This window comes from Ursus maritimus, unplaced genomic scaffold, assembly GCF_017311325.1.
Source record: "Ursus maritimus isolate PB19 unplaced genomic scaffold, ASM1731132v1 scaffold_30, whole genome shotgun sequence".
Lineage (NCBI taxonomy): Eukaryota > Metazoa > Chordata > Mammalia > Carnivora > Ursidae > Ursus > Ursus maritimus.
Genome location: NW_024425564.1, coordinates 4,989,770 through 4,999,130, shown reverse-complemented (window position 1 = coordinate 4,999,130; position 9,361 = coordinate 4,989,770).

The following is a 9,361-nucleotide window of genomic DNA, read 5'->3' as shown; positions in this document are numbered from 1 at the left end:
ATGAATAATTAAGTTATTTCCAATATTTTACCAATACATACAATGCTGCAGTGAATATTCTTGCACATAATTCATGGTAAGAGTGACTCTCCATGCAGATATCCAGGTGAGTCCTTGTTTATAATAGTGCTCCCTTTGATTCTCAAAAATGTCCAGTGGAACTATATGGCTTAGAATTGTTAGCTCGAAGAATGTGTAAATATTTAATTCTGATAGATATTGTAAAATTGCCGTCTGGAAGTTTGCACCAGTGAACCCTCCCATCAACAATGTGTGATAGTACCATTCCCTTCTTCCATTCCTGCCAACTGAATATGTTATCTTTTTTTTTTTTTTTTGGCTATCAAACTTTTTTATCTTTGTCTATCTGATGGGCAAAAAATAGTATGTCATTGTTATTTTAATTTACATTTCATCAGTTATGAGTGAAATTTGAGCATGTTTCTATTTCAATCAAATGGTTCAAAAACCATTTGGATTTCCTTTCCTATAGTTTATGCCCTTTACCCAGTTTTGATTGATTGTCAGTAGTTTTCTTATTGATTTGAAAGAGCTTTTTATATATTGGAGAATGCTGCCTATTGTTTAGAAATAGTAGAAAAGCTGGAAGTAACAATATATAGATACCTTATTTTAAACCCATGTTCCTCAAACTGGCTTACACACATCCCAGGAAATCCCTGTCCGTGTGGCAGGGAACAGAGTAGATAATGTTTAATAGCATCAGGTCTGGAGCCAGAATACCTGGGTTCACATCTCAGCTCTGTCTTTTGCTAACTGGGTGACTTTGGACAAATCTTTTAAATGTCTTTGACTCAATTAGCTATCTATGAAACTAGGATAATAATAATCTCTTCCTCACAAGGTTGGAGTCAAAGAGCCTACGCCAAGAAAAGATAGCTCAGAAGACCAAAACAAACAATAATATTTGTCCTATTATTTGGTTTCTTAATAATAATCCTAAGGACATTGTTTTTGAGGAAACTCCATACTGTTTTCCAGAGTGGCTGCACCAGTTTCCATTCCCACCAACAGTGCAGGAAGGCTCCCCTTTCCCCCACATCCTTGCCAACATCTGTTGTTTCTTGTGTTGTTGATTTTAGCTATTCTGACTAGTAAGTAAAATAAGTCAGTTAGATAAAGATTAAATACCATATGATTTCACTCCTAGGTGGAATGTAAGAAACAAAACAAATGGGCATAAAGGAAAAAAAGAGAGAGAGAGAGACAAACCAAGAAACAGACCCTTAACTACAGAGAACAAACTGATGGTTACCAAAGGAGAGATCGGTGAGGGGATGGATTAAATAGGTGATGGGGATTAAGGAGGGCACTCATTGTGATAAGCACCAGGTATTGTATGGAGATTTTGAATCAGTAAATTGTATACCTAAAATTAATATTACACTGTGTGTTAACTGATTGGAATTTAAGTAAAAACTTTAAAAAATTAAAAAAAATCCTAAGGACACAAATTTAAAGAAAAGTCATATGGGACACCTGACTGGCCCAGTTGGTAGAACATGTGACTCTTGATCTTGGGGTTGTGAGTTAGAGCCCCCTGCTGAGGGTAGAGATTACTTAAAAATAAAAGCTTAAAAAAAATAAAGAACAAAAGCCTGGAAATACCAGCTCACAGTGTGCCCATCCCCATCCCCCCTCGCAGGGGACAGGGAGACTCTACCCAAACAGGGTTGCCTGAGTATCGGCGTGGCAGGCCCCTCCCCCAGAAGGCTGGCTGAAAAATCAAGAAGCCCACATCCCTAAGGTCCCTATAAAACAAGTGCACACTGCATGGGTCCTGGTCAATAATTTGGGCTCTGGACAACCCTGCAACCTCTCCTCATCAGAATGACGAGAAGGAGAAATCCCCCCAGCAAAGAAAAGATAATGAGTCTGTGGCCTCTGCCACAGAACTACTGGATATGAATATAACCAAATTATCAGAAATGGAATTCAAAGTAACAATGGTCAAGATGATGTGAAGACTTGAAAAAATATTAACGAAAATATTAACGAGAATATAGAATCTGCAAGGGCAGAAATGAGAGCGAATCTGGCAGAAATTAAAAATACTATGAATCAAATGCAGTCAAAACTAGATGCTCTGACCACCAGGGTGAATGAGGCAGAAGAACGAATCAGCAAATTGGAGGATGGGTTAGTAGAAGAGAAAGCTAAAACAGAAACTTGGCTCAAAAAAATCCAATCTCAAGAACGCAGGTTACAGGAGATTACTGACTCAATGAAACGTTCCAATGTCAGAATCATCAGCATCCCCGAGGGGGTGGAGAAAAACAGAGGTCGAGAAGAGATATTTGAACAAATTGTAGCTGAAAACTTCCCTAATCTAGCAAAGGAAACAAGCATTCATGTCCAAGAGGCAGAGAGGACCCCTCCCAAGCTCAACCATGACAAACCTACACCACATCATGTCATAGTGCATTTGGCAAATATTAGATCCAAGGATACAGTATTGAAAGCGGCCAGGGCAAAGAAATTTCTCATGTACCAAGGCAAAGGTATCAGAATTACATCAGACCTGTCTACACAAACCTGGAATGAGAGAAAGGGTGGGGGGGGCATTTTTAAAGCTCTTTCAGAGAAAAACATGCAGCCAAGGATCCTTTATCCAGCAAGGCTGTCATTCAGAATTGATGGGAAGATAAAGACCTTCCAGAATCACCAGTCACTGACCAATTTCGTAACCACGAAACCAGCCCTACAGGAGATATTAAGGGGGGGGTTCTATAAAAGTAAAAAGGCCCCAAGAGTGAGACAGAACAGAAAGTCACAATCTATAGAAACAGACTCCAGGCAACATGGCATCATTAAAATCATATCTCTCAATATTCAGTCTCAATGTAAATGGCCTTAAATGTTCCCATAAAACGCCACAGTGTTGCAGATTGGATAAAAAGACGTGACCCATCCATTTGCTATCTACAAGAGACTCATTTTGAATCTAAAGATACTTCCAGACTGAAACTAAAGGGATGGAATACCATTTTTCATGCCAATGGACCTCAAAAGAAAGCTGGGGTAGCAATTCTCATATCAGACAGATTGGATTTTAAACTAAAGACTATAGTTAGAGATACAGAAGGGCACTATATTATTCTTAAAGGATGTATCCAACAAGTGGATATGACAATTATAAATATATATGCCCCCAACAGGGGAGCAGCAAGATACACAAGCCAACTCTTAACCAGAATAAAGAGACATATAGATAAAAATACATTAATAGTAGGGGACCTCAACACTCCACTATCAGAAATAGACAGAACACCCTGGCAAAAACTAAGCAAAGAATCAAAGGCTTTGAATGCCATACTCGACGAGTTGGACCTCATAGATATATATAGAACACTACACCCCAGAACAAAAGAATACTCATTCTATTCTAACGTACATGGAACATTCTCCAGAATAGACCATGTTCTGGGACACAAAACAGGTCTCAACCGATACCAAAAGACTGAAATTATTCCCTGCATATTCTCAGACCACAACGCTCTGAAATTGGAACTCAACCACAAGGAAAAATTCGGAAGAAACTCAGACACTTGGAGACTAAGAACCATCCTGCTCAGGAATGACTCGATAAACCAGGAAATCAAAAATCAAATTAAACAATTTATGGAGACCAATGAGAATGAAAACACAACGGTCCAAAACCTATGGGATACTGCAAAGGCAGTCCTAAGGGGGAAATACATAGCCATCCAAGCCTCACTCAAAAGAATAGAAAAATCTAAAATGCAGTTTTTATATTCTCACCTCAAGAAGCTGGAACAGCAACAGAGGGACAGGCCTAATCCACGCACGAGGAAGCAGTTGACCAAAATTAGAGCTGAAATCAATCAAGCAGAAACCAGAAGTACAGTAGAGCAGATCAACAGGACTAGAAGCTGGTTCTTTGAGAGAATCAATAAAATTGACAGACCACTGGCAAGACTTATCCAAAAGAAAAGAGAAAGGACCCAGATTATTAAAATTATGAATGAAAAAGGAGAGGTCACGACGAACACCATTGAAATTGGAAGGATTATTAGAAATTTTTATCAACAGCTATATGCCAATAAACTAAGCAATCTGGAAGAGATGGAATCCTTCCTGGAAACCTATAAACTACCAAGATTGAAACCGGAAGAAATTGATTCCTTAAACAGGCCAATTAATTATGAAGAAATTGAGTCAGTGATAAACAACCTTCCAAATAACAAAACTCCAGGCCCGGACGGTTTTCCTGGGGAATTCTACCAAACATTCAAAGAAGAAATAATACCTATTCTCCTAAAGCTATTTCAAAAAATAGAAACAGAAGGAAAGCTACCAAACTCATTCTATGAGGCCAATATTACCTTGATCCCCAAACCAGGCAAAGACCCCATCAAAAAGGAGAATTACAGACCGATTTCCCTAATGAATATGGACGCCAAAATCCTCAACAAGATACTTGCTAATAGAATCCAACAGTACATTAAAAGGATTATCCATCACGATCAAGTGGGATTCATACCTGGGATGCAAGCGTGGTTCAATATTCGCAAATCAATCAGCGTGATACATCATATCAACAAGAAAAGACTCAGGAACCATATGATCCTCTCAATCGATGCCGAAAAAGCATTTGACAAAATACAGCATCCTTTCCTGATTAAAACCCTTCAGAGTGTAGGAATAGAAGGTACATTTCTCAATCTCATAAAAGCCATCTATGAAAAGCCTACTGCAAATATTATTCTCAATGGGGAAAAGCTGGAAGCCTTTCCCTTAAGATCAGGAACTCGACAAGGATGCCCACTCTCGCCACTATTATTCAACATAGTACTAGAAGTCCTTGCAACAGCAATCAGACGACAAAAAGGGATCAAAGGTATTCAAATTGGCAAAGAAGAAGTCAAAATGTCTCTCTTTGCAGATGACATGATACTCTATATGGAAAACCCAAAAGAAGCCACTCCCAAACTATTAGAAGTTATAGAGCAATTCAGTAACGTGGCGGGATACAAAATCAATGCTCAGAAATCAGTTGCATTTCTATACACGAATAACGAGACCGAAGAAAGAGAAATTAGGGAATCCATCCCATTTACAATAGCACCAAAAACCATACGTTACCTTGGAATTAACTTAACCAGAGACGTAAAGGACCTATATTCTAGAAACTATAAATCACTCTTGAAAGACATTGAGGAAGACATAAAAAGATGGAAAGATATTCCATGCTCATGGATCGGAAGAATTAACATAGTTAAAATGTCCATGCTACCCAGAGCAATCTACACTTTCAATGCTATCCCGATCAAAATACCAAGGACATTTTTCAAAGAACTGGAACAAACAGTCCTTAAATTTGTATGGAAACAGAAAAGGCCCCGAATCTCCAAGGAACTGTTGAAAAGGAAAAACAAAGCTGGGGGCATCACAATGCCGGATTTCGAGCTGTACTACAAAGCTGTGATCACAAAGACAGCATGGTACTGGCACAAAAACAGACACATAGACCAATGGAACAGAATAGAGAGCCCAGAAATGGACCCTCGGCTCTTTGGGCAACTAATATTTGATAAAGCAGGAAAAAACATCCGGTGGGAAAAAGACAGTCTCTTCAATAAATGGTGCTGGGAAAATTGGACAGCTACATGCAAAAGAATGAAACTTGACCACTATCTCACACCATACACAAAAATAAACTCCAAATGGATGAAAGACCTCGATGTGAGACAGGAATCCATCAAAATTCTAGAGGAGAACATAGGCAGCAACCTCTACGACATCGGCCAAAGCAACCTTTTTCATGACACATCCCCAAAGGCAAGAGAAACAAAAGATAAAATGAATTTATGGGACTTCATCAAGATTAAAAGTTTCTGCACATCCAAGGAAACAGTCAGAAAAACTAAGAGGCAGCCCACGGAATGGGAGAAGATATTTGCAAATGACACTACAGATAAAGGACTGGTATCCAAGATCTACAAAGAACTTCTCAAACTCAATACACGAGAAACAAATAAACAAATCAAAAAATGGGCAGAAGATATGAACAGACACTTTTCCAATGAAGACATACAAAAAAACAAAGAGGCAGCCCACGGAATGCGAGAAGATATTTGCAAATGACACTACAGATAAAGGACTGGTATCCAAGATCTACAAAGAACTTCTCAAACTCAATACACGAGAAACAAATAAACAAATCAAAAAATGGGCAGAAGATATGAACAGACACTTTTCCAATGAAGACATACAAATGGCTAACAGACACATGAAAAAATGTTCAAAATCATTAGCCATCAAGGAAATTCAAATCAAAACCACACTGAGATACCACCTTACGCCAGTTAGAATGGCAAAAATAGACAAGGCAAGAAACAACAATTATTGGAGAGGATGTGGAGAAAGGGGATCCCTCCTACATTGTTGGTGGGAATGCAAGTTGGTACAGCCACTCTGGAAAACAGTGTGGAGGTCCCTTAAAAAGTTAAAAATTGAGCTACCCTATGACCCAGCCATTGCACTACTGGGTATTTACCCCAAAAATACAGACGTAGTGAAGAGAAGGGCCATATGCACCCCAATGTTCATAGCAGCATTGTCCATAATAGCTAAATCATGGAAGGAGCCTAGATGCCCTTCAAGAGATGACTGGATTAAGAAGTTGTGGTCCATATATACAATGGAATATTACTCAGCTATCAGAAAGAACAAGTTCTCAACATTTGCTACAACATGGACAGCACTGGAGGAGATAATGCTAAGTGAACTGAGGGCTTCAGAGGGGAGGGGAGTGGGGGAATGGGATAGGCTGGTGATGGGTAGTAAGGAGGGCACGTATTGCATGGTGCACTGGGTGTTATACGCAACTAATGAATCATCAAACTTTACATCAAAAACCAGGGATGTACTGTATGGTGACTAACATAATAAAAAATATTATTATAAAAAAATAAAGAAAGAACTGTCATGCAAATTATGAACTAGAATCCAACTGGCACAGATAACTTTTTTTTTTCTTCAGCTGTTGTTTATTGACACACAGTTAGTTTCTATTAGCAACAGGCCTGGAGGGGGCCTCAGTAGTAGGGAAAACGGAAGGTAGGGGGTGGAGGGTAGGAACAGAAGTGCACCATGCACCACAAGGTAGGAGGGGAGAAGTTAGTAAGGGGCTGAGCCAATCCCGTTAAACTGGAACCACTGCCTATGCTGCTACTCTTGCTGGTTGTCTCCCAACCGAGCCCAGATAACTTCTTTTTTTTTTAAAGATTTTATTTATTTATTTGACAGAGATAGACAGCCATCGAGAGAGGGAACGCAAGCAGGGGGAGTGGGAGAGGAAGAAGCAGGCTCATAGCGGAGGAGCCTGATGTGGGGCTCGATCTCATAATGCCAGGATCACACCCTGAGCCGAAGGCAGACGCTTAACCGCTGTGCCACCCAGGCGCCCCTAGTCCAGATAACTTCTTAACAGACTTTATCAGTTAACTAATTGCTCTGATCTGATTTCTGCCACTACAGATTTTTTAAAATAGTTTTTCTCGATGCATCTGTCTAGGGGTTTATTGATGTTAATGATCTTTTTGAAAGCCCTGCTTCAGGTTTCATTGTTTTTTTCTCTACAGTTCTTCTGTTCTCAATTTTATTGATTTCTGCTCTTACTTATGTCCTTCCTCCTTCGCTTTGGATTTAATTTGCTCTTTTTTTCAAATTTCTGGTTTCTTAAAGTGGAAGTTTAGATTACTGATTTGAAAATTTTCTTGTTTTCTAGTTTGTTTAAACTTCCATTTAAGCACTGCTTTGGCGGTATCCACGAATTTTGATGATGTTGCTTTTCATTTTTATTCAATTCAAATTATTCTCTAATTTTCCTTGTGATTTCCTCTTTGACCCGTGGGTTATTTAGAAGTGTGCTGTTTGGGGCGCCTGGGTGGCACAGTCGTTAAGCGTCTGCCTTCACTCAGGGCGTGATCCCGGCGTTATGGAATCGAGCCCCACATCAGGCTCCTCCGCTGGGAGCCTGCTTCTTCCTCTCCCACTCCCCCTGCTTGTGTTCCCTCTCTTGCTGGCTGCCTCTCTCTCTGTCAAATAAATTAATAAAATCTTTAAAAAAAGTGTGCTGTTTAATTTGCAAATATTTGGGAGATTTTCCAAATATCATTCTGTTATTGATTTCTAATTTAATTCGGTTGTGATGAGAGATCATACTTTTTATGATTTCAATTAATTTAAATTTGGTGAGCTTATTTTATGGCCCAGAATGAGATCTATCTTGATAAATGTTCCATGTATTCTTGAAAAGAATGTTGTTTTTCTAAAAAAAAAAAAAAAAAGAATGTTGTTTTTCTGTTGTTGAGTGGAATATTCCCTAAATGTCAATCAGATCAAATTTATTGATGGTGTGTTCAAGCCTTTATATCTTTGCTGATTTTCTGTCTAGTTGTCTTATCAATTTCTGGGACAGGAATTGAAGTCTCCAACTATAACTATGAATATACCTATTTTGCCTATCACTTCTAGAAGTCTATAATATATTTTGAAGCTGTGTTCAATGCATGAACATTTAGGAATGTTATGTCTTCATGAATTGATTCCTTTATTTTTAGGTCCCCTCTTTATCCCTGGTAATATTCCTTATTGTGAAGTCTAATTTGTCTGGTATTAATATAGCCCTTTTGCTTTCTTTTGATTAGTGCTTGCATAGTATACCTTTTTGTATCCTTCTATTTTTAGCTTAAATATGGCTTTATATTTGATGTGTTTCTAGTAGAGAGCATATAATTTGGGTCTTGCTTTCATTTGTGCAACATAGTTCCAAAGTAAAATAGGTAGCCATTAGAGTGAGAGAAAATATTCACAATACATATAGGCAACAAAAGGCCAATAAGAAAAAAGGTGATGAATTTCTACAAATCAATAAGAAAAAGATAGAAAACACAATAGAAAAGTGAGCAAAAAACTTGGAGGGACATTTCATGAAACTGATATTTGATGGCCAATAAACTTAGAAAAAAGTACTTAACTTCATTAGTCATCAGAGAAATTCTAATTAAATAAAGTGCAATACCACTATGTATCCCCAGAAGAGCTAAAATGAAAAAGATTAACAATAGCAAGAGTTGGCAAGGATGTGGAACAACTGGAGCTCTCATACACTACTGGTGTAAGTGTAAAATTTGTACAACTACTTTGGAAAATAATCTGGCAGCATCCAAATTGAAAAAAATAGATGATAGATAGATAGATAGATAGATAGATAGATAGATAGATAGATAGATATCTTCTATGGCTAAACAATTCCACTCTTAGATACAAATGGCCAACAAAAACATGTATTTAATGTCTACCAAAAACATTT